Source organism: Schistocerca serialis, unplaced genomic scaffold, assembly GCF_023864345.2.
Source record: "Schistocerca serialis cubense isolate TAMUIC-IGC-003099 unplaced genomic scaffold, iqSchSeri2.2 HiC_scaffold_1261, whole genome shotgun sequence".
Classification (NCBI taxonomy): Eukaryota; Metazoa; Arthropoda; class Insecta; order Orthoptera; family Acrididae; genus Schistocerca; species Schistocerca serialis.
The window spans coordinates 6024783-6052023 of NW_026047471.1; the positions used below are offsets into that span (position 1 = coordinate 6024783).

The 27241-nt window shown below is 43.9% G+C and overlaps 1 pseudogene; it reads left to right on the forward strand.

Moving 5' to 3' along the window:
• Positions 1 to 27241, forward strand: part of LOC126438168 (protein HIRA-like) — a 445447-nt pseudogene that overhangs the window by 62541 nt on the left and 355665 nt on the right.

The window sequence follows — 27241 nt, forward strand, 5'->3', positions numbered from 1 at the left end:
ACATGCGGCAATCCTGACATAGGTTTTCTGTGACTTCCCTAAATCACTCTATGCAAATGTTGTGCTGGTTCCTTTGAAAGGGCACAACTGACTTCCTTCCCTAATCCGATTGGATCGATGACCTTGCCATTTCGTACCCTCCCCCGAATCAAACGACCAACCAACCAACTACCATCTCTGTGTAAATCTCATAGGCGATCACTTCCAATAACAGTGGTGCCACTGCTGCCAACGCCAGTGCTGACACCATGACAAGTGTCCCGCCACCAAAGACCTCGAGATGCTATCCTACCACACTACGGCTAAGGACACTGTGGAAAACCCACCATGCTACATCAGTGCTGGCCCTATCCCTGACCCACTGGTCGTTGACAACACAGACATCAGCACCCTTCACATGTAGGATGTCCCTGCTCCTATGCCTGTCTTATAGCCTACGCCTAACTCAGCAATTTCGCCTTGACAGCAGGTTAACATTCCCCCATCCAGCCCCCCACCCTCCCATCCCCCATCCCACTGCCACCACCAATGCTGCATGCAACTTCTACAATAGTGTTATTTCATCCTTTTCCAGCACCACATCCTCAACTGCTGCTCATCCTCATACTGGAGGCACCAACCAAGCCATTCATGCTCACAGTGCCTGGCGCATGTGCTGTCAATGGCCAGAGTCTGCTATCAGCCTGCCAGCCTATCCTCACAGCCACCCGGCAACACCTCTGTGCTCTTGCTTCTACAGCCCCAAGCTGGCAACTGCGCCTTGCGCCTGCCCACTGCTGCAAGCACAGCACTGAACACGGCTCAGGCTGGCCCCGCACTCTCCACCCTGCACTGCATCAGGTTACTCACCACTTGGGCCCACTGATGGTACTGCACCACTGTTTGCTGTCATGGAGTGGACTAGCATACTTGACCGCCAGCCACCCCACCCACCTCACACCCAGCATCCTAACACCTGGCACCCACCTCCATTGCATGGCTGACAACTGCAGACCTGCAGTGTTGACCGCTCTGCTCATTGCCTCAACACTGATACAGTACACAGTCCTCACACCTCACCCCCCCCCCCCCCGCCCCCGCCCCCCCCCAATCCCCCGCCATTGGTAGCAGCCTTCACCATCACCAACTCGCTCACCATCTGAGCTCCACTCTCATGAGGGGCAGGTGGGCCTTCGTGTGGCAGCCCTTCCCCGCACATGTGTCTTAGCATATCTGTGCATTCCTACTTCACTATGACTGTCTCCTAACACAGCAAGTTTCTTTCTTTGTGCATATACTTCCGCAACAAGCTGTCGATTCTGTCGTGTGACCGGATACCTTCCTACTACAGTCACTGGCTACAGGACAGTAGCTCAGTTCCTAGCAAGGTGTTCGCTGATCTAGCCCCACCCTTAGTTTTGCCCTTCTCCTCATGGCATCACATTAACTTTAGCCCAGCGACAGCAGTGGGCCGAACACACTATGTGGTAACGTGCTTTGCTCTGAAACTTTCAGCTTGAGTTTCATGACTCATCCGCACCACACCATCTCTACATCTATACAGCCCAGTGAGTAAATCAGTGACTCATACCACAGAACATTCTGATTGGCGCATATTAGTACCCACATGAGTGCTATTAGAATGCCGAGCTGTGCCTGTCACTGCTGGCACACTCATTGTTGAAATCCTGTCCAGACCACGTCTTCCGCAAGAGACAATTAATTCTGTGCATTGCATTGTAAAAATTTGTTGTTGTACTGGCAATACTCAGGGACGAGGTAGTGACTTTGTTCGATGTTCACTAGTTCTAGTGTGCCATGCCTTTGTTTAGTGCCACCACATCAGTGATTCTCTCGAATATTTGTTAATTTTAAGACCATTTCATGCTTTTCTTTTGTAGTAATTTAGTCATTAAATAAATGTTTTGTTTATTAACCACTTGTGAACACTTCCTATTATGCCACATTTCACGGTTTAGTAAGATAGGTAGGAAAACTTTCGTACAGAAGTGTACACACAAAAAAGAACGTCATAGAGAACTGCCTAACTGCTTCACAAAACTGCTTCCACAAACTGGTTTGGCACTGGCCATTACACAGGATGGGCAAAATAAAACTGTCCCAGAAAATACACTCCTGGAAATGGAAAAAAGAACACATTGACACCGGTGTGTCAGACCCACCATACTTGCTCCGGACACTGTGAGAGGGCTGTACAAGCAATGATCACACGCACGGCACAGCGGACACACCAGGAACCGCGGTGTTGGCCGTCGAATGGCGCTAGCTGCGCAGCATTTGTGCACCGCCTCCGTCAGTGTCAGCCAGTTTGCCGTGGCATACGGAGCTCCATCGCAGTCTTTAACACTGGTAGCATGCCGCGACAACATGGACGTGAACCGTATGTGCAGTTGACGGACTTTGAGCGAGGGCGTATAGTGGGCATGCGGGAGGCTGGGTGGACGTACCGCCGAATTGCTCAACACGTGGGGCGTGAGGTCTCCACAGTACATCAATGTTGTCGCCAGTGGTCGGCGGAAGGTGCACGTGCCCGTTGACCTGGGACCGGACCGCAGCGACGCACGGATGCACGCCAAGACCGTAGGATCCTACGCAGTGCCGTAGGGGACCGCACCGCCACTTCCCAGCAAATTAGGGACACTGTTGCTCCTGGGGTATCGGCGAGGACTATTCGCAACCGTCTCCATGAAGCTGGGCTACGGTCCCGCACACCGTTAGGCCGTCTTCCGCTCACGCCCCAACATCGTGCAGCCCGCCTCCAGTGGTGTCACGACAGGCGTGAATGGAGGGACGAATGGAGACGTGTCGTCTTCAGCGATGAGAGTCGCTTCTGCCTTTGTGCCAATGATGGTCGTAAGTGTGTTTGGCGCCGTGCAGGTGAGCGCCACAATCAGGACTGCATACGACCGAGGCACACAGGGCCAACACCCGGCATCATGGTGTGGGGAGCGATCTTCTACACTGGCCGTACACCACTGGTCATCGTCGAGGGGACACTGAATAGTGCACGGTACATCCAAACCGTCATCGAACCCATCGTTCTACCATTCCTAGACCGGCAAGGGAACTTGCTGTTCCAACAGGACAATGCACGTCCGCATGTATCCTGTGCCACCCAACGTGCTCTAGAAGGTGTAAGTCAACTACCCTGGCCAGCAAGATCTCCGGATCTGTCCCCCATTGAGCATGTTTGGGACTGGATGAAGCGTCGTCTCACGCGGTCTGCACGTCCAGCACGAACCCTGGTCCAACTGAGGCACCAGGTGGAAATGGCATGGCAAGCCGTTCCACAGGACTACATCCAGCATCTCTATGATCGTCTCCATGAGAGAATAGCAGCCTGCATTGCTGCGAAAGGTGGATATACACTGTACTAGTGCCGACATTGTGCATGCTCTGTTGCCTGTGTCTATGTGCCTGTGGTTCTGTCAGTGAGATCATGTGATGTATCTGACCCCAGGAATGTGTCAATAAAGTTTCCCCTTCCTGGGACAATGAATTCACGGTGTTCTTATTTCAATTTCCAGGAGTGTATTTACAAGATTGACATAGAATTGACCCTTGTTAATGAACTGGAGAACTGCATATCACAGAAAATACTGGAAAACATAAATTTGATACACCAGTCAGTTGCTGTCACATGTCTGTGTATTTGCAGCTCCCACTTGCTCTGTCCTAGTACACAGTTGTGTTATTGTGTTTGAGTCAGTGAGGGGAGACGACATAGTTAGTGACCAGTTGTATTGGCACAAAATTGTGCTCACAATAACATACTTCTTATAGCCATTTCTAGTATTCACCCAAAATTCTAACATACAACAAAAGGTTAGCTGAAAAAGCTGCTATTGCTTCTGTTTCTTGGAAGTGTGATAACAGGTGTGAACCTAGTGATTATCTGAAATTTCAGTGAACTTAGTATTAAACTTAGGACTTCATTGTGTGCTAAGTTGTGTTGCTTGCCACTGTATAAACTGGTGTTCTCAGTGAGGTACATATTTAGTATCTTATTTCTTGCTTTCTCATCACTGAAAAAATATTTTAATACATTATATTTAGTCTAATAATACTGTAAATTGTAGTGTTACAAAGTGCTTACAACATGTCAGTTCAATTTTGTTTTATTTATTTGTATTTTTTCTTAAATTTTTAGTGTGGAGGTACAACACATGTCTTGAGGCTCAGCTGGTCACCAGATGGTCAATACTTAGTATCATCACACGCCATGAACGGTGGAGGTCCCACTGCTCAAATTGTTGAACATGAGGGATGGCGGAAAGATAAGGATTTTGTTGGACACCAAAAGGCTGTCACATGCGTTGTAAGTTTACTACGTTTTCCTACAGTAGGAATAATTCGTTTCTTATTCTACACTCGTGCTCATATAAATTAAGGATAATTGCATAGTGTGGTGCCACACAATGTGGCACTACACAAAACTGGCACCAATAGCATAGTCACATAGGGAACAAACATGACACAGATTGGTAAGTCCACGGTATTGGTGATAAGTTTAGAAAACCGTCCCGAAACACATGTGTCACAAAACGCCACTGTTTCCTGCGCATGTACCCCAACATCAATATTGGATATGAGAACCACACACACTTACACAGGCCACACAATGGGTTGGCATACTCTGGATCAGGTGGTCGAGCGGCTGCTGGGGTATAGCCTCCCATTCTTGTACCCGTGCCTGTCAGAGCTCCTGAAGTGTTGTAGGGGTTTGAAGACATGCAGCGATACGTCAACTGAGAGCATCCCAGACGTGCAAAATGGTGTTTAGGTCTGGAGAACAGGCAGACCACTCCATTCGTCCGATATCTTCTGTTTCAAGGTACTCCTTCATGATGGCAGCTCGGTGGGGCTGTGCGTTATCACCAATCAGGAGGAAGGTGGGACCCACTGCACCCCTGAAAAGATGGACATACTGGTGCAAAATGATGTCCCAAAACCCCTGACCTGTTACAGTTCCTCTGTGAAAGACATACAGGTGTTACGTGCACCAAACATAATCCCACCCCACACCATCAAACCACGACCTCCATACAGGCCCCTTTCAAGGACATTAAGGGGTTGGTATGTGGTTCCTGCTTCACGCCTGATGAAAACCAGGTGAGAATCACTGTTCAGACTATACCTGGACTCGTCCGTGAACATAACCTGGGACCACTGTTCCAATGACCATGTACTGTGTTCTTGACACCAGCCTGTGACCAGGGGTCAGTGAATGCACCTTGCAGGTCTCCAGATGAATAAACCATGTCTGTTCAGTCATCTATAGACTGTGCATCTGGAGACAACTGTTCCAGTGGCTGCAGTAAGGTCCTGAGCAAGGCTACCTGCAGTACTCTGTGGCTATCTGTGAGCACTGATGGTGAGATATCAATCTTCTTGTGGTGTTGTACACTGTGGACATCCCGTACTGTAGTGCTTGGGCACGTTTCCTGTCTTCTGGAACCATTGCCATAATCTTGAGATCACACTATGTGGCACACAGAGGGCCTGTGCTACAACCTCCTGTGTTTGACCAGAGTACAGTCGCCCTAGTACTCTACCCCTCATAACATCATCAATATGTGTTCTTTGAGCCATTTTCAAGACACAGTCACCATTAGCATGCCTGAAAACGTCTGCACACTTACTTGGTGCACCATACTCTTAAATGCACCAACACACCTCTGTATATGTGACTGCCGCCAGCGCCACCATGCAATGACCGAAGGTCAAATGCACCGCATGGTCATACCCCGAGGTGATTTAAACCCACAAACCACCCACCAGAGCGTTGTTTCAGCATGTATCAGCATCATCCTTAATTTATGAACATGAACATGAGTGTAGCATGTAATAAATTATGAGTATGAATTACTGACCATTACTTACATTCAGTAGGTGAAATGTGTATTACTGCTGATACACACATATAAAAGAGTGACTCACTACCTGGCTCTTGGCATTAATAGTTTCTCCTTGGGAGAGGAGGGGGAAGGTTGGGAGAAGGTTTAATTGAAAAGGCAGTGTAAAAAGGCACCATCTATAATGAGCAGGGTTTATACACTTTGGGACAACTGGAAAATCTGGGAAAAACCCAGGAATTTTTTCATCCAGGAAGAATCTTGAATTTTTAGAAATCTGGAAATTTTTTATTGTTTTATTTCTCAGTTAAATTTTTGTAATTTTAACTGGTAAGAACTTAATGCAGCAATGAATCTATAAATGAGAGAATAACACCAAAATAAAACTTTAGTTGCATAGAAAATGTGCCATTTACAACAACAAAACACACTGCATGCACATTTCTCTGCTGACAGTGAAATGTGTCAAAAGCTTTAGCACGAATCCCATGCAGTACTTTGTAACAACAAACTGCTTTCAATGAGCATCACATCACAACTGTTTGCAGTTCTAAAAGTTTGTGGAAAAGTATTACAAATGATGGTGTGAGAAGCTTTAGTTTTTAAAGTAAATTTCCTTTTAAGCAAGATGAATTGTGTTATGTTTGAGGATGTGCAATGAATTTCTTAAATCACAGAATGTTTGACTCACATTCAAAACTTAACACCATGAGGACCAGTCACTTGGAAAAGTTTTAGACCCAGAAGACAAGCGATTTATGCCATTATTTATAATTTATCTGAGACATTTGTCTTTGATGTTTCTTAAAGGGTAACACGTGTTAAAAAGACAAATCTTCAAGGTGAGTTTTTCATATTTATTTTAGTTCTTTCATAGATTACAAATTATCAGTGACAATGGCAAATAAAGTTATCATCCTTCCAAAAAGAAGTATGAGATGAGGTCTTGAGCAATTTCACATTTAATTGGCTTTTCTGTGGAAAAATAGAAGTGATCGACGGAACATGTATTCAGCCAGGTAACCCATGAAATGTTTGGTCCACATCAGTGAAATTTATAATTTTGCTTGTCAGAAAAATTCATCAGCTGTAATTTAAACTGTGCTTTTAGGATCATACATAACCACACCCTCATAAAAAAAACTGCAAAAAATTTTTGGGAGTTTAGCTTTTCAGGTAACTGTACTGCATATATATCAATTTAAATCATTAACATTTCCTATTTGTGTATTTGCACTAGTTAACAGTGATGTTGCTATTTGCTGACGACATTGTGTGTCTTATGGTCCGAATATCTGCTGTCATTGGCTGGCGATCATGTGACACGAGCTACGATTGGCTGACAAAAGTGTACCAGGCAGTGAAATCTCAATTTCAGTGCTTTCGAAGTGCTGTATTTTGTGGAATTCTTGTTTATACTTTCATAATACTAAAATATGCACTCTTCGCGTCCTGAACACCTCTCCAAAATATGTAGGTTTTTGCTAAAATGTCAGGAAGTTCGCACAAAACCTTTACCATCCAAAGAATTGATAAATAAATTTTACAGCTCTATGGGAATTTTACAGTTCCATGGGAAAGTATTTTGTCATTTAACACAGAAAAAATGTACTTTCATCCAGGAAAAAGTGTGTTTTTAACTGTAAAATTCGGAAATTATTATTTTTTTTTCTCTCTCTTTTTCCACATGTACACTCTGATGAGGTTGAGGTTACACAAAGCTCTGTCTGAAGCCTCACTACAATTGGCTCTCTCTCATTCTATGGTCTGAGAGCCTTGCCTGACCTGTCTCCTCTCAGCTGTGAGGAAGGAATTATTAGTGTGTCATTTTCATTGCAGTTCTATATATATTGTCTGTGAAGATAAATACTCATCAGTGATGCTGTCTCATAATTTGTTGGTTTTCTTGTATGAATTTTGTTTTGTTGGTAGTATTGTCGATAAAAGTTTAGTTCACAAATGTTTTCATTATTGGAGGTTGGCTATTTCTTTGAGTAGCTTTATAAACTGTTTGGAAACTGAAGAATAAGGATGTGTGCTGCCATTCTCTGTAGCTAAATATGTTACAAGGAACACCTACAGATATTTCACAAGGAGGGTATATCAGCACTTCTATTGGGTACCTTTACCTTTCACATAAGTGGTGCACCATCACATAGACAGGTCCTGATGTGTTTATTTTCACTAAATGCATTAAAAGAAAACAAAGAACAGAATATGACTGCCGTACTTCAAATTGTAACACTATATTGTAAAATTTACTAATGTGGAAAGAAAAGTAATAAGACTAATAGAATTAAATTAGGTTTATGCCCTTTTTTCCATAATTCTTTCTAATGGTTCATTGGTGTCTTCTATCTTTCCCTATCTTCCCTGGATCTTTATATATTTATATGACTGCTACAATCAACATCCTCTGTAAACTGTTTTCAGCAGTCTAGTCTATGTTTGCTCCTGCTATTTTTCCCCTTTACTGTTCATTCCAGCACCAAGTTAACTGTTTCTGCATTCTGTAGCAGTTGTGCTAACATGTCCATTTTTGTAATGTTGTTTCATAGAATTTGTTTCTCACTTATTCTTTTTAATACTTCATTTTACATTTTGATCTTGCCATTTAATTTTTAACACATCTTGAGAGAACCATTTTTCAAATGCTTCCAATTTCTTCTTCCCCAGATTTCTGATGATACGTATTTCACGTTGTGCTCCAGACACACACATTCAGGAACTTCTTTGTTTCCAATGGAATATGTGCTGTAGAGCTCTCCTATTGCAGAAAGCCTTCTTCACCTTTGTCAGTTTCTTTCTGATATCTTTCTTACTGCAACCTGTCTCTGTACTCTTACTTCCTAGACTGGAGAATTCTATCACTTCTTCCACTCTGCATTGACTTCATATTTGCTTTGTTTATCCTAAAGCCATATTCTGTGCTTCCTGTACTGTCTGTTCCTTACAATAGATCTCCTAAGTCTTCCTTGCTTATGGTAAGGTGGTGTGCGAACCATAACATTATCTGTTCTCTTTCGACTTTATTCCTCTTCTGAAATTGTCTGTCACTATTTCATTGTTGCTTTGATGTACTAATTGCAGAACAGTTGTGAGAAGCTGCAACCTTGCCTTACACGCTCCCTAATACTTCCCTGTCTTGACATTCCATGTTTATTTCTCCCACTTGGCTTTTGCACATTTACAGTTAATTCTCCCATCTCTTTACTTTAGCCCCCAGTCTTCCAAAGATTGTGAACTACTTATGCCATTTTATATTTTTGAATACTTCCTCTAGGTCCACAAATGCTAGGAAGCTATCCTTATTTTTACTCATCTGCCTTCCATTACTAAGCACAACACCACAACTGCTTATCTAATACATTTTGTCTTTCTGAAGCCAAACTGTTCTTTTTCCAGTATATCTTCAGTTCTAGTTTCCACTCTTATTGACATTATTTTGCTCGGCAGTTTACAAGTGTAACTTATCCGACCTGTCATCTGACACAGTTACCACATTTATCCATATGTGCCTTCTATGGTAATGTGATGGCAGTACTTGTCTGGAAGTCTCATGGTAAGTAACATGTATCATAGATTTTTTTCAATTGCTGGATGGTTGCCTGTTTCCATTGTCTCTGATTCCAAGCAACCCGGTACCGTAGTGTTCCAGGCACCTGCTTCATGTAGTCATCCCTCTCTTTTGAGATCTTCCAGTACCTTGTTGCAGTCCCATTGCCCCCAGTGAAAAATTCTAGAGTCCACATACTGTGATTTTCACTGTGTCTTCACTGTATCTATCTAAATTGTTTTTTCCTTGTTCTCTCCACTTCCACAAAAGTACTCTACATTTTTTACTTTTGATGTTTCTCAGTGCTTCAGAGAATTTCCCCTTAATAGCGTTGTATCCTAAATTTTCAGTATTGCTTTTATTCATATACCCCTTTTTCATTCTCTTCAGCTTCAATCTGTTGTTTATCATTACCAGATTATAGTCTGAGTCTGATTCACACCTGGATATCCTGTGTAGATCAGGATTTATTTCTAAATCTTTCTCTAAACATAATGTAGTCTACTTGATATCTCTCTTTGTCTCCTGGTCTTTCTTTTGTGATTTTGGTAATGAATGTTTGCTATAAACAGTTGAAACCTATGACAGAAGATTTATTCAAGTGAACATCAGCAGCTGAGGAACATGTTTATAGAATAAAAATCCACTTCAATTGCATGTGATTCCTTAATTTATTCCATGATTCGTTTCAAAGCCTAGAACTTTATCTTCAGGTGCCACCAAGTAATTATGGGAACATGCAGGAATTGTATGAAATAAAATTGGCATAACTTCTGAAAGGTCTGCCTTAGGATGTTCAAAATGGATGGTCGGCTGCAGGGCATGATGTATGCACATGGCTTGGTTTAGCTCACTTGGATGGGTTCATCAGTATGCAAAATTGGTTCATTTGGGGGACTGAGAATCTGTATTTCATGACCAAGAAGTCTCTTCACCCTCAGTGGCTGACTTTGTAGTGCGCAGTGTCCAGTTATGGTATAATATGTGTGATATTTCTTGATGGCATGGTGGCTACCGAATGGTACATGAAGGTTTCGGTAGATGATTTCATTCCCATTTTGACAAGATGTGGTTCGTGCAAGATGGAGCATGACCTCATCGAAGCAGGAGAGTGTTCGATGTCGTGGAGGAGCACATTGAGGATGACTGCATTCTGGCTCTGGGGTACTCAGAAGCCACTGGCATGGCCCTTGATTGGTCGCCATATTCCCTGGATCTGAACACTGGCAACTTCTTTTTGTGGGGCTATATTAAAGGCAATGTGTACAACAACAACCTCAAGACCTTTGCTGAGCTGAAAACAGCCATTCAGGCGTCATTGACATCATTGATGCTCAGGCACTTCAATGGATCATGCAGGATTTTACTATTCGTCTGCACCACATTATGGCAGGCATATCAAACATGTCGTAATCTAAATCTGAATATCTGTAGTGACTTTTACATGTTGAATAAAGTGTTTGTACAAATTAATTTACATTTTTTTCATATAGTTCAATAGTCACCACCCTGTAACTACCACACATTTTTGTTCCCATAATTATTTGTTGGCACCTAATATGGAGTTTTATGCTTTGAAACCGGTCATGGAAAAACATACAAACTTTCATCTCTCTACACAATGTTGCCTTATCTTCAGTTCTTGGTCACTGTTTTGCTCATAGTAACTCTTATTACCTACCTTTCTGTTCATAATCATGCCAATACCCATTATACCATTCATTGATACTGTTTATATTGTACCCTACAATGATTTGACCAGAATTCTCTGGCCCCTTTACATTTCATTTCACTAATCCCCATCACTTCTAAATTTAGCAACAGACCCCCAGGGGGCTCACCACTCTTTGGCGGGTTTGTACTTGGCTACCACAGGGCCCCAGCCTTTACAGCATTTTTACCTTCTGTGCTGCATGTCTTTCCTCTTGCTATTCTTTTTCCCCTCCCTTGGGGAACATGTCTCTGGTGTTATTGAGAATGTTCTGCATTGTCTGTCGCTGACCTAAGAACAGTCTCACCTTTTGTTTTTTTGCTCCCTTTCCTTTCTTTGTTTCCCTTCTCCTCTTGTTCCTCCGCTTTGGCATTTGAGGCTCATCTTTCTCTTCTTCCTCCCTGTGTGCTCCTGAAGGTCGGCCCATGCATCTGACTTGTAACAGGTGACTGCGTAACACGTAATTCCCAGTTCTGGGTTGACAGGCAGGGTTCACACATATCCCCTGGTACATGCCAGGGCCAGGGAGGGGTGATTGCAGCTCAGGCAATCTTCCCAAATTGCTGATTGGTCCCTCTGTCAGGTGTTCAGGAGGTGCAACCTGAGGTGTGAACAGTCACCTAAGGTGGGTGCGCCCCCTAGTGAAGGGGGCCCCCAATTGGAAGGAGCATGCCATCAGAGATGCTGGCAATCATGGGGAATTTTCTCACAATTAATCAGTCAGCTTCCCAATCAACATCTATGATACGTAAATGTAATGAGGCTAATGATTCAAAGACCCTTACCCAGCACGACTGTTCCTCATTGTCTCACGTACTTAAGACGGTTTGTCCTTTGCCATGGTAAATCTGTTTATTATTCAGAAAGGTGCTGATGCAATTGCTGGCCCTGTGAAATCCTGCTCTCGTTCACAGAATGGCACTTGGATTTTGGAAACTATGTCTGATTCTCAAGCACAAATGCTTGCTGCCTCGCTTCTCCATGGCTGCCCTGTTTATGTCAGTGCCCATAGAACTTCGAATTCTTCCCATGGTGTAATTTACACGAGGCTGCTCGACTGTCTAACTGAGGCCAAAATCCAATCTTACCTATCTGATCAGGGTGTCACTGCCATCCATCATGTAATGAAAAAGGTTGATCTCTCCTTACTGCCCACCCTCACCCTTTTTTCTCACCTTTGATAGAATTGTGCTTCCATCCAAGATCAAAGCAGACTATGAAATTATCACAGTTCGGCCATACATTCCAAAACCTATGCGCTGCTACCAGTGTCATCATTTCAACCACATGAGATCATCTTGTCGACACCCAGCCAAATGTGTAATCTGTGGTAGGGATGCGTACAAGAGCGATTGTCCACCTCCTCCTCCCCGCGGTATCAACTGCAATGGCAGACATGCCGACTCCTCTTGGGATTTTCCCTTGTATCTTGATGAGCAGGCTGTCCAAGAGATCTGGGTAAAGGGAAAAGTGCCTTACCAAGTCACTTGCAAGTTAATGACTAGTCACAAATCCTGTGTTCTCCTGTCTGGCACCTATAGTTCTGCTCTTGTTATCCCTCGCTCCATGAAGGGCATGGCCACGCAGGCATGCGACCTCAAATTCAGCTCTGAGGTAGTGAAATCACCCAGTGTCAATGTAGTATCGCCATCCCCCCCATCCAGCTGTGCAACATGTCATCAAACTCTTGCCTCAAGGGGCAAAGCCACCAGCTACTTAACCAGTAGGCCAGAAAGGACAGAAGGAGTACTTCCATGAAGACTTCCTCCATTCCTCCAGTGGAACAACACCCGAGTCTTCCTCTAACTGGAAAGGCTCAAGTAAGTCCACCAAAGGCAAAAGGTCTTCTCCTTCACCAACTCAAAGATCCTCTACAATGGTGTTGCCACTTGATACGTTAACCCGGCTAGCCTCCGTGTCGCCAGTGCTCACACCAACTGTTTTTCAGTGTTGGACTCCACAGACCGACAACAAAATCAAGCTGATGCTTCTGTTGACCCCATGGGGCAGGATACTCCTGCTTCTGTGCCCTGTCATAGTCTGTCTTCACCAACTGTCACTGGGCAGCCACCGAGGTGACACCCCTTCATCTCTTTCTCATCATTACACACTTCCAAAGGAACGTTCGCGACCTTTGGTGCCACAAAGAGGATTTACAGTTGCTTTTAGCATCACAGCGTCCCCTTGTACTCTGCATTCAGGAAACAAAATTGCACCCTCACACCCGCATTGAGCTTTCACATTTCTTACCAATTCGTTTTGACCCTCTCCCAGAGGTCAGCATTTCATCTCCTTCGGGCATCATGCTGCTCATACAGGATGACATTCATAGTCAACCCACCTTCCTGACTATCCAGCTTCAAGCTGTTGCAGTTCAGCTTTCCTTTCCCTACCTGATTTTTTTCCGTCTGTACCATTTATGTCCCTTTGTCATTCGATGTCACCAGGGCACACTTCTTTCAGCTTATTGGGCAGCTGCCACCCCCATTTTTATTACTCAGTGACTTTAATGCATATTATCCCCTTTGGGGTTCTCCCAGGACCTGTGAGAGAGGTGCTCTCTTGGCTGATATTCTTAACCAACTTAACCTCTTCTGCCTTAACACTGGAGCATACTCTTTCCTTTCCGACTCCTTGCACTCCCATTTGGACCTATCCTTCTCCACTGCCAGCTTGCCTATCGTCTTGAGTGTTTCATTCTTTCTGACACTTACTCGAGCAACCATTTCCTATGTGCTATCCATTTTCTGACTTGTACTCTATCCGCATGCACACCAAAATGGCAGCTTACTAAGGCTGACTGGCAGCTTTAGTCCTCCCTGGTGACCTTTGAAGAGCAAGATTTCCCCAGTTGTGATGACCAGGTGGAATTTCTCACAAACATTATCCATACCGCTGCAGAACATTCCAATCCTCACACTTCCTCTTTACCAAATTGTGTCCCAGTCCCTTGGTGGACTGAGGCATGCCATGATGCAATTCGCACACGGAGACATGCTCTCCGCATTTTTAACCACCATCCTAATGGCAAACTGCATTCATGATAACCAGATACGTGCAAAGTGTCATAGCAAAAGAGCTTGCTGGATTTCATTCACTAGTTCTTTTAACAGTTCCACCTCTTCCTCTCTCATGTGGGACAACCTCCAATGGCTCACCGAGATCAAGATCCATTCCCCAATTTCCGACCTGAAAGTAGCACACCACATCAGCGTGGATCCAATTGCTATCTCCAACACCTTGGGCCACCATTTTGCAGAACTTTTGAGCTCTTCTCACTATCACCCTGCCTTTATCCATCGGAAACAAGCGGAGGAGGCTCTGGCGATAACCTTTCTCTTCTCCAAATTGTGAGTGCTACCATGCCACCTTTACTATGAGGGAGCTAGATCATGCTCTCAGTTCATTCCAATCCTCAGCCCCAGGGCCAGACGCCATCCACATTCAAATGTTGCAGCACCTTTCTCTTGCTGTCAAGCACTTTCTGCTTGACACATACAACAACATCTAGGCAGAGGACACATTTCCCAGACACTTGCTTGAAGCCACCATCATACCTATACCTAAACCCGGTAAGGACAAAAACGTTCCTTCTAGCTACCGCCCCATATCTCTTACCAGCTGCATTTGCTAGGTGATGGAACACATGATTAATGCCCTTCTGGTACGGTGGCTCGAGTCTCGCAATTTACTGACGAGTGTACACTATGGATTTTGTTACTTTAGCCACCCATGTCATGAATGGTTTTCTGCAGAAATCCCAGACTGTCACTATGTTTTTCGATTTGAAGAAGGCCTACAACACCTGCAGGATAACTGATATCCTCCATAGTCTCTGCACGTGGGGCTCCCATGGCTGCCTGCCCTGTTTCCTTCAGGCATTTTTAAAAGACTGAGTTTTCAAGGTGCGTGTAGATTCTGCCATGTCGGACACCTTTATCCAAGAAAACAGTGTGCCTCAGAGTCTCATCCGGGGTGTTGTCCTCTTTGCTGTCACCATTAATCCTATAATGGCTTTTCTGCCACCAGGCATCTCCAGCTCTCTTTTTGTTGATGATTTTTCCATCTGTTGCAGTTCTCCATGGACCTGTCTCACTTGCAGTTCTCCATGGACCTGTCTGACGGAGCGGCATCTTCAGCGATCTGTTGATTGTCTTTAGTCGTGGAGCATTGACAATTGCTTTTGTTTTTCCACTGACAAAACCGTCTGTATGAATTTCTGTCGATGTAATTGGATTTTCCCACCATCTTTATATCTTTGGCCTTTTGCCCTTTTCTTCATTGAAACTACAAAATTCCTCGGGCTCATGCTTGATAGGAAACTCTCTTTGTCCTCCCATGTGTCTTACCTGGCAGCCCACTGTTCTCAATTCCTCAAAGTCCTACATGTCCTGAATGGTACTTCCTGAGGTGCTGATCGAACACCATCCTCTGTTTGTACCGGTCCCTTGTCCGTTCGAAACACGACTTTGGGTGCTTTGTTAACGCGTCTGCCCTTTCATCCCTCTTAATGCTGTCTCAACACTATCCACCATTGTGGCATCCGTTTGGCCCCGGGTGCCTTTTACATTAGCCTGGTTGAGAGTTTAACAGAAGCTGCTGAACTACCACTGTCCTACCACGGTGACTTCCTCCTCAGCAGGTATGCATGCTGTTTGTCTGCCATGCGTAGCCACCCATCCTATGCCATCTCCTTCAATGATTCCTGTGATGGCCAGTATGGGGCGTGTCCCTCTTCTCTGACACCTCCTGGAGTCCGTTCAGCTTTTGCTACAGCGGCTTAGCTTCACACTACCTGCAACTTTCCCAGTGGGTGTGAACCCTTCACCACATTGGCTTTGTGAAGCAACCCATGTTAACCTTGGCTTTCATTTGCTTCCTAAGGACACTATTCCAGCCTTGGTCTATCACCTTCAGTTTCACGACCTTCGCATGGAACTTCGCAACAGTACCTTTGTATACACTGATGGCTCTTGGACTGACCGTAGGGTTGCAAGTGCCTTCGTCATTGGCACCTGTGTCTTTCGACATTGGCTTCTGGCACACTGCTCAGTATTTACAGCCAAGCTCTTCTCCATTTGTCAGACCACGGAGTACATCCGACAACACAGCCTTTTCAATTGTGTCCTCTTCTCAGCCTCACTTAATGCCCTTCAAAGTCTAAGTGCACTGTACACCACCCATCCCTTAGTGCAGTTGGTCCAGGAAAACTGTCACCTGCTCACTCTTAGTGGAGCAGTGTGATATTTCTGTGGGTTCCTGGTCATGTTGGTCTGCCAGGAAACGAGCCTGCTGATACTGCTTCCAAGGCTGCAGTCCTCGTACTTCAGTCCCTACAATGATCTCTGTGTTTCTATCTGTCAGGAGGTAGTGTCCCTTTGGCATCGTCAATGGTCCTCCCTTCATGGGCTTATTAAGCCTCTCCCAGCAGCTTGGACAACCTTCTCTAGGCCCTTCTGCTGGGAGTAGATCATTTTAACTAGGCTGCGTATAGGGCACTGCCTTTTTAGCCATCGTCATTTGATAAGTGGCGCTACCCCACTACTTTGTACACATTGTGCCCAAGTCGTAACTGCCTGCCTCTTCCTTATGGAATGCCCAATTTTTAACCGTTTATGTTCCCACTTGGGTTTTCCCTCATGAGTTATCAGCTGTTTTAGCATATGACGGGCAGGCTGTTGACCGTCTTTTACTTTTTACCCGCCAAACCAATGTGGCAAAGTCCATTTAATTTTTAGTTTTCGACTTCCACTTCTGTATGTCATTGTTTTAGCCCTTTTTCCACATGTCCCCAGGGGCTCGGCATTCATTTGCTGGGTACGGGCTTGGCGACCCCGGGGTTCCTGAGCTGGGGATTGGTAAGAACCAGCAGTCCCGTCACCTTAAGTTCTGGGCATGCTGTCGCAACTGACGATCAGATGGCACCACAGGTTTTAAATTCTCATTAGAGACAACAGTTTGTGTTGCTTTTAATCGTTCCTGCTCTCTGTTTAATTTGCCCGTTTAAAAACTCAGGGTACTGATCTCACTTTTAAGGAAAAGGTGAAGTGTCTGGGTCTTATCTTTGATGAGAAGTTAACATGGTTGCCACACCTTAAAGAAATGAAACTGAGATTTCTCAAGTCCTTAAACATCCTTAAATGTGTTAATCATAGGTCTTGGGGAGCCGACCGAGCATGTCTGCTCCAACTTCATAAGGCCTTCGTGCAACCCCAGCTTGAATACGGATGCCAGTTTTATTGGTCAGCAAGGCCTTCATACCTTAAAGTGCTGGATGCCATTCACCACGAGGGTATTAGGTTGTCAACAGGGAGTTACCACATGAGCCCTGTTGTTAGTATGTGTGCAGAGGCTGGTGAGCCTCTGCTGTCTATTGGACGTCTTCTTCTCGTGGTATGCCACACATATACACTCCTGGAAATTGAAATAAGAACACCATGAATTCATTGTCCCAGGAGGGGAAACTTTATTGACACATTCCTGGGGTTAGATACATCACATGATCACACTGACAGAACCACAGGCACATAGACACAGGCAACAGAGCATGCACAATGTCGGCACTAGTACAGTGTATATCCACCTTTCGCAGCAATGCAGGCTGCTATTCTCCCATGGAGATGATCGTAGAGATGCTGGATGTAGTCCTGTGGAACGGCTTGCCATGCCTTTTCCATCTGGCGCCTCAGTTGGACCGGCGTTCGTGCTGGACGTGCAGACCGCGTGAGACGACGCTTCATCCAGTCCCAAACAAGCTCAATGGGGGACAGATCCAGAGATCTTGCTGGCCAGGGTAGTTGACTTACACGTTCTAGAGCACGTTGGGTGGCACGGGATGCATGCGGACGTGCATTGTCCTGTTGGAACAGCAAGTTCCCTTGCCGGTCTATTAGTGTCCCCTCGACGATCACCAGTGGTGTACGGCCAGTGTAAGAGATCGCTCCCCACACCATGATGCCGGGTGTTGGCCCTGTGTGCCTCGGTCGTATGCAGTCCTGATTGTGGCGCTCACCTGCACGGCGCCAAACACGCATACGACCATCATTGGCACCAAGGCAGAAGCGACTCTCATCGCTGAAGACGACACATCTCCATTCGTCCCTCCATTCACGCCTGTCGCGACACCACTGGAGGCGGGCTGCACGATGTTGGGGCTTGAGCGGAAGACGGCCTAACGGTGTGCGGGACCGTAGCCCAGCTTCATGGAGACGGTTGCGAATGGTCCTCGCCGATACCCCAGGAGCAACAGTGTCCCTAATTTGCTGGGAAGTGGCGGTGTGGTCCCCTACGGCACTGCGTAGGATCCTACGGTCTTGGCGTGCATCTGTGCGTCGCTGCGGTCAGGTCCCTGGTCGACCGGCACGTGCACCTTCCGCCGACCACTGGCGACAACATCGATGTACTGTGGAGACCTCACGCCCCACGTGTTGAGCAATTCGGCGGTACGTCCACCCAGCCTCCCGCATGCCCACTATACGCCCTCGCTCAAAGTCCGTCAACTGCACATACGGCTCACGTCCACGCTGTCGCGGCATGCTACCAGTGTTAAAGACTGCGATGGAGCTCCGTATGCCATGGCAAACTGGCTGACACTGACGGCGGCGGTGCACAAATGCTGCTCAGCTAGCGCCATTCGACGGCCAACACCGCGGTTCCTGGTGTGTCCGCTGTGCCGTGCGTGTGATCATTGCTTGTACAGCCCTCTCACAGTGTCCGGAGCAAGTATGGTGGGTCTGACACACCGGTGTCAATGTGTTCTTTTTTCCATTTTTAGGAGTGTAGATCTTTGTCTGTTCCCACATCGCCAGCATCCAGTTACATTGTTCAGCTGCCACTGGAATGGCTATTCAACCACCGACCACAAGCAACATGGCCATGTGGGATCTGTGCAATGGAGAGCCTTGAATTATTACAGGGGGGTGGGGGGGGGGGGGCATTAAGGTCCAAAGCCAGGGGTTGAGTAGGGTATCCCCCTGGCTACTACCAAGGCCTATATTGCTTTTAGAACTAACTATTTACAAGAAGCATTGTTCCCCAGACCATGTTTATAAAATTAAATTTAATGAATTTTTACATAGCCACCCAGATTTTATTACTGTCTACACAGATGGCTCTAAGCAGGGAGATGTTTTTGGTTGTTCTGTCGTGCTCCCTGACACTATCCTCAGGATAGGGCTCCCAGAGCAGTTTTTAGTTTATTATGTGGAATTGTTTGCTATCATGAGGGCAATGGAGCGGATGAGACAGTGCTGTGACAAAAAATTTATCATCTGCTCCAATTCTCAAAGTGCCCTTCTCGCTGTTGGACAGATGTACCCAGCAGATTGGATGGTGCAACAAGTGCAGGACACTCTCCTTCTCTTGCCCAGGCAAAACAAGGAAATCGTTTTGTGCTGAGTTCCAGGGCACATAGGCATCCAGGGTAATGAACTCACTGATGCTACTGCTAAGGAGGCTTGCTCCTTTCCTCCTCCTGCCAGCTGTTCAGTCCCTCTGTGGGCTGTCACTTCATTTGTGACCAGAAAGGCAACATTTTGGTGGGAGTCCCAGTGGCTGGAAGTGAGGAACAGTAAACTACGTTCCATCTAAACTTCAGTGTGACCATGGATCACCTCCTTTCGCTTGCGATGGTGTGAAGAAGTAGCCCTTACTTGGCTTAGAGTGGGACATATTGCCCACTGACACGGCGTGCTCTTACGTTGGGAGGAGCCCCCAGTATGTCAGAGACGCGGGACAAAGCTGACATCTTTTAACTGATTGTGTTCTCCTGCCGACCTGAGGCTTGAACTGGATATCCCACAGGATCTTCTCTCTATTGTAAATGATAACAAGGCGAATATTGTTTGTGTCTTAAAATTTTGTGCGGTGTCTGGAATTCTTCCCAAAATACTTGGTGTGCAATCTTAATTTGTCACATATTATTTCTAAGTTGTCATCCAACCACACTCATTGGTCCCTTTCTAAACAGCTTCTTTACAGGTATTTTCTCCATGATTTCGTTTAGTTATTCCACTGTGTCTCACTGGGGTTTTATTACAGGCTTTTCTGAACCTCACATTTCTGGTGTTGCTTTACATTTCCTGTGGTGGGATCAAACGTAGTTTTCCAGTTTATTGATCTCCTTCCATAGATTATGTAAATCTTCTTCAGTATAACTTTAATGCTAGGGCGCTGATGACGTAGCTAAATCATCATCATCTTTTTCCATGTGCCTGTTTTTAGCTGTCTTCTATTATGTCAGTTGGGACTGACATGTAGTCAATTTTAACTCCTCTCTGTCTTCGTGTTCTGTAGTTTTGATTTGGACACGTATGACCTCACTTGTTTTTTGCACCCTAAAGCAATGCAAAATCAAACCCTTAGTAACAGAACTGTTGTTTCAGATTAACCTCTTTCCCTACAACATTACATGCAATGCTTTGATTTGCAGAATATATTCTTATTTTCCCGAGCAGCGTCATTTGAAGATTCAAATACGAGAATAGTTTACCGCTAGAATGTTTTTCAACAAAAATTATCAATATATTTAATTTTGATGACTGCATATATTGTGGATACATATTAGATGTCTTTAATGCAGTGGTTTCCATTAACTTCTGTATCAATATTCTGCTGATTGTTGTTGAATTTTCTGCCCTTAGGAGCATTTCCCAACCCAGTGGCAAGAGAGTGGTCTGAACTTTTACTCTCTCATTTGCACTCTTTTAACGAGGCCACTGTCATTATTATCAATGTTTTAAGCAATAACTAGGATTGAACCTATGACCCCAGACCTTTCTGGATTCATAGTTAGTTGCTATCCCTAAAACGAGATTTAAACCATATTGCACAATTATGTCCAAGAGTTTCTTATTTTATAAATTTTGAGTTATCAGTGGAAGGTAGAGGTAATTTTTGACAGAACACATTGGAAAGTAAGCTGTCATGTGTCTCCAATTTTTTCATATGCAACTAGAGGATCAGCATGTGTGTTTCAGTGGCATTTTTATCACTGTATAAAACAAAACAAACACCATCCTAACAAAACCTTGAAGGCTCAATAGAACAGTCTCATCCCAAGGCAAGAAGAGCTCTTGTCAAGACTATCAGGTGGACAGTACTTTTCGGGAATTGGTTTATCCTAATCTTATTTACAGTTGCAGCTATACAGACAATCCTGTAAATTCATGGTCATCATTATCCATTTGGATTACACAGATACAATAAATTGCTTTTCAGAATTGCTAGCACACCAGCAGTTTTCCAGTGTTTTTGAGCAGATGAGTCAAAACATTCTGATCAGACAAGTATCAGGACAATACAGTAGTAAATGATGAACTTATGTCTGCCATTCCAGACCACTTCAACAGAATGGGCTAAAGTGTAACCTACAAAAGAATGAACTCTTTCACAAGCGAGTTGAGCATTTCATCTACATGTTGAATCTTAAAGGACTTCAAATGAATTGACAACATATGTAAAGCATGGAAAAAATTCAAGGGCCTACCAACTTAAGATCTTCAATCATTTCTTGACAAAATAAATTATTATGTATATTTTATGTTGGACCCTCTTCCTCACCAGTTACAAGTATGCTATTTTCTATTGATAGACAACACAACATGCTAATGCCAATGTCCTGTCTAGATTACCTGTGGGACCAATCTCTCATTTGATTCTCAGAGGCACTATGCTTCCAAGTAGACAGCATCTTACAAAACTGTCTTCAAGAGTGTCCTGTTGATTACACTGTGTCATGCTGGTTCATTTATTGTAGATGTCATAATTTTCGCATCTGTCATCTGTCAAAATTACAACAGCACCTACTCCAAACAAGCCAGCGTGACACACAGTGTAACCCAATATCCAATAAGAACAAATTCTCCATTGTGTATGAAATATTGTTGTCATGTGGATCACATCATGCTAGATAATAAATGTGACTTATGAAAATGGGCAGAGCCTTAAATGAGTTATTTAGTATATAAACAGCAGCTATAGTGTTAAAATGTCTTTCTTCAATATTTGATAGCTGCAAGACACAACACACTGAAAACGTTTATAAAACTCAATGTCAAAACTCTCTTTTGTACAAAAGTTGGTCAGCATTTTCAGGTAAATATTCTTCTTGATATTGTAATGTACAGGATGTCAAATTGTTATCTTTCTTTCTATAATTCGATCCATTAAAAAAAAAGAATCAGTCATGGTACAGCATTGTTCACTGCCCCACTTGGAAAAACACAGAGAGAAGTCTCATTCTGATATTTTGGATCTCAGACTGTGAGACCTGTGAGATAGTCGACATTTGGCGTTCATTTCGGCCACGTGTCTGAAATCCGTGCTCGAGAGCTCAAGTGACAACAATGAGCAGGAGGGCCTGCACACACCAATAACAGCTTCTAGAACAGACAAACCCAGTATTAACACACAATTCACAAAAAACTAAAGCCAACTGGCAAGCACTGGGTAGCGACAAATACAGGACGAGACGTTAAATGTTATAGTGTGACAACCGCAATTACTATTAAAGCAATAGTTCGTTAAACAATCTCCAATGATATGAAATTTCACTTGATAAATTTATAAATCAACACTATCTCAAGGTGATAATGACCAGACAGTCTGCACACAACCTTAAATACCAAAGCACCATTTGATGGCGCAAAATCGTTACCATTATAGTTGCCAACAAGGAAGAAGTTTGCAATTCTAGTTTAAATTAGCAGCTGAAGTTTTATGTAGAGAATTAACTTTGATTCATAAAATTTACCACTTAATACATTAACAATAATAATAAAAAATGAATCACTGAATATCAGCCACACTTGCAATTCAAAATAAATGCAGTGGAATCAGGCACAGTGCAGTTTCATTGACTTGCAATACCAAGTATCGTGGACCCTCATCCAAATGGTTTACACATCCAAAAGTTCCACCACAAAATTGCTCATCGCTTAAAGTTAGTCCAGGAGCTCGCTGTTAACATGCACACCTGGGTAAACTCCCATGCTCTCCTCAGGACTCGAGATAGACATGACTCTTAAACAGAGCCTGTGATGACTGGTGACTGCTTTCACACTCCAGTTCTGCTCGCCGCCAGACCCAGGCACTGGAATGTCAACACTATGCCCAGTGCAGTACACTAAGCATCGACTGACTACTCATGATGCTCAATGCCCTATCTTCCCTCTGTCAATGTCCCCAACCACGTCTCCATCACTGCCCGGACCGAGTCTCCTTTGATGCCCCCGACTGAGTCTCACCTTGCCAGCCACTGCCATCCTAAATAGACAGTGCTAGCCAACCATGACACCACAAAGCATGACAGGGAAGCTATCCTGCTAAGAGCATCGCAAGAAGTCACAGTTCAATAACATTATTTTACTAGTTAGGTAATAATAATTATTAGACAGAAAATATATACCTGGAAAAGAATAAAAAGTAAACTGCAATTTATAAAATGAGTACTTGAACCATTATTTCTAATTGTGAATGTGATACGAAACCTTGTTAGTTTTATTTTATTTCTATCTGCAATGGTCTCTCGTTATTGATGTGCAAATGACATCATGTTGTGATGAGAAAGTTTGCCAGTGCACGTGACTTAATGGTGTAGGCACTTTTTCACACACACAGGACAATGAATGTAGTATGTATTTTCATTGTTTTACTGCATGTCTAATTCAGTGTTCCATTCAGAAACATCATGTTCATATTACATTATTTTTCTCCATGATTAAAAACTTATTTTATTGTTGACAAATATGTCTTTCTTTATTCATCTGTACTCACCAAGCCATCTTATGGTGTGTGGTGGATGGTACTATGTGTACCACTGTCACAGCCTCTTCCCTGTACCAGTCACGAATAGTTCACAGGAAGATTGCTGGTAAGGCTTTGTGTGGGCTCAATGTTTCTAATTCATGTTCATGATCTTTTCACGAGATATACATAGAAGGAAGCCATATACACTGAAGAGCCAAAGAAACTGGTACACCTGCATAATATCGTGTAGGACCCCTGTGAGCATGCGGAAGTGCCGCAACACGATGTGGCATGAACTCGACTAATGTCTGAAGAAGGGATGGAGGGAATTTACACCATAAATCCTGCAGGGCTGTCCATAAATCTGCAAGAGTATGAGGGGGTGGTGATCTCTTCTGAACAGCACGTTGCAAGGCATCCCAGATATGCCCAATAATGAGGATATTGAAAGGGTAATGCAGTATGTAAAGGGGTACGAAGATCTAATAGTCATGGGCGACTGGAATGCAGTTGTAGGGGAAGGAGTAGAAGAAAAGGTTACAGGAGAATATGGACTTGGGACGAGGAATGAAAGAGGAGAAAGACTAATTGAGTTCTGTGACAAGTTTCAGCTAGTAATAGCGAATACCCTGTTCAAGAATCACAAGAGGAAGAGGTATACTTGGAAAAGGCCGGGAGATACGGGAAGATTTCAATTAGATTACATCATGGTCAGACAGAGATTCCAAAATCAGATACTGGATTGTAAGGTGTACCCAGGAGCAGATATAGACTCAGATCACAATATAGTAGTGATGAAGAGTAGGCTGAAGTTCAAGACATTAGTCAGGAAGAATCAATACGCAAAGAAGTGGGATACGGAAGTACTAAGGAATGACGAGATACGTTTGAAGTTCTCTAACGCTATAGATACAGCAATAAGGAATAGCGCAGTAGGCAGTACAGTTGAAGAGGAATGGACATCTCTAAAAAGGGCCATCACAGAAGTTGGGAAGGAAAACATAGGTACAAAGAAGGTAGCTGCGAAGAAACCATGGGTAACAGAAGAAATACTTCAGTTGATTGATGAAAGGAGGAAGTACAAACATGTTCCGGGAAAATCAGGAATACAGAAATATAAGTCACTGAGGAATGAAATAAATAGGAAGTGCAGGGAAGCTAAGACAAAATGGCTGCAGGAAAAATGTGAAGACATCGAAAAAGATATGGTTGTGGGAGGACAGACTCAGCATACAGGAAAGTCAAAACTACCTTTGGTGACATTAAAAGCAACGGTGGTAACATTAAGAGTGCAACGGGAATACCATTGTTAAATGCAGAGGAGAGAGCAGATAGGTGGAAAGAATACATTGAAAGCCTCTATGAGGGTGAAGATTTGTCTGATGTGATAGAAGGAGTTGATTTAGAAGAGATAGGGGATCCAGTATTAGAATCAGAATTTAAAAGAGCTTTGGAGGACTTACGGTCATATAAGGCAGAAGGGATAGATAATATTCCATCAGAATTTCTAAAATCAGTGGGGGAAGTGGCAACAAAACGACTATTCACGTTGATGTGTAGAATATATGAGTCTGGCGACATACCATCTGACTTTCGGAAAAGCATCATCCACACAATTCCGAAGACGGCAAGAGCTGACAAGTGCGATAATTATTGCACAATCAGCTTAACAGCTCATGCATCGAAGCAGCTTACAAGAATAATATACAGAAGAATGGAAAAGAAAATTGAGAATGCGCTAGGTGATGATCAGTTTGGCTTTAGGAAAAGTAAAGGGACGAGAGAGGCAATTCTGACATTACGGCTAATAATGGAAGCAAGGCTAAAGAAAAATCAAGACACTTTCATAGGATTTGTTGACCTGGAAAAAGTGTTTGACAATATAAAATGGTGCAAGCTGTTAGAGATTCTGAAAAAAGTAGGGGTAAGCTATAGGGAGAGACGGGTCATATACAATATGTACAACAACCAGGAGGGAATAATAAGAGTGGACGATCCAGAATGAAGTGCTCGTATTAAGAAGGGTGTAAGACAAGGCTGTAGCCTTTCGCCCCTACTCTTCAATCTGTACATCGAGGAAGCAATGATGGAAAAAAAAGAAAGGTTCAGGAGTGGAATTAAAATACAAGGTGAAAGGATATCAACAATACGATTCGCTGATGACATTGTTATTCTGACTGAAATGGAAGAAGAATTAAATGATATGCTGAACGGAATGAACAGTCTAATGAGTACACAGTATTGTTTGAGAGTAAATCGGAGAAAGATGAAGGTAATGAGAAGTAGTAGAAATGAGAACAGCGAGAAACTTAACATCAGGATTGATGGTCACGAAGTCAATGAAGTTAAGGAATTCTGCTACCTAGGCAGTAAAAAAGGACGGAGCAAGGAGGACATCAAAAGCAGACTCGCTATGGCAAAAAAGGCATTTCTGGCCAAGAGAAGTCTACTAATATCAAATACCGGCCTTAATTTGAGGAAGAAATTTCTGAGGATGTACTTCTGGAGTACAGCATTGTATGGTAGTGACACATGGACTGTGGGAAAACCGGAACAGAAGAGAATCGAAGCATTTGAGATGTGGTGCTATAGACGAATGTTGAAAATTAGGTGGATTGATAAGGTAAGGAATGAGGAGGTTCTACGTAGAATCAGAGAGGAAAGGAGTATGTGGAAAACACTGATAAGGAGAAGGGACAGGATGATAAGACATCTGCTAAGACATGAGGGAATGACTTCCATGGTACTAGAGGGAGCAGTAGAGGGGAAAAACTGTAGAGGAAGACAGAGATTGGAATACGTCAAGCAAATAATTGTGGACGTAGGTTGCAGGTGCTACTCTGAGATGAAGAGGTTAGCACAGGAAAGGAATTCGTGGCGGGCCGCATCAAACCAGTCAGTAGACTGATTACCAAAAAAAAAAAAAAAATGTTCATGTCCGGATGTCCGGGGATTTTGGTGGCCAGTAGAAGTGTTTAAACTTGGAAGGGTGTCCCGGGGGCCACTCTGTAACAATTCTGGCCGTGTTTGGTATTGCATTGTCCTGCTGGAATTGCTCAAGTCCATCAGAATGCACAGTGGACATGAATAGATGCAGGTGATCAGATAAGATGCTTACGTTCGTGTCACCTGTTAGTCATATCTAGATGTACCAGGTGTCCTATATCACTCTAACTGCCTACGCCCCACATGATTAGAGAGCCTTCACCAACTTGAACTGTCCCCTGCTGACATGCTAGATCCATGGATTCATGTGGTTGTCTCCATACCTGTACATGTCCAAAATACTCGATACAAGTTGAAACGAGACTTGTCTGACCAGGCAGCATGTTTCCAGTCATCAACAGTCCAATGTCATTGTTGACGGGCCCA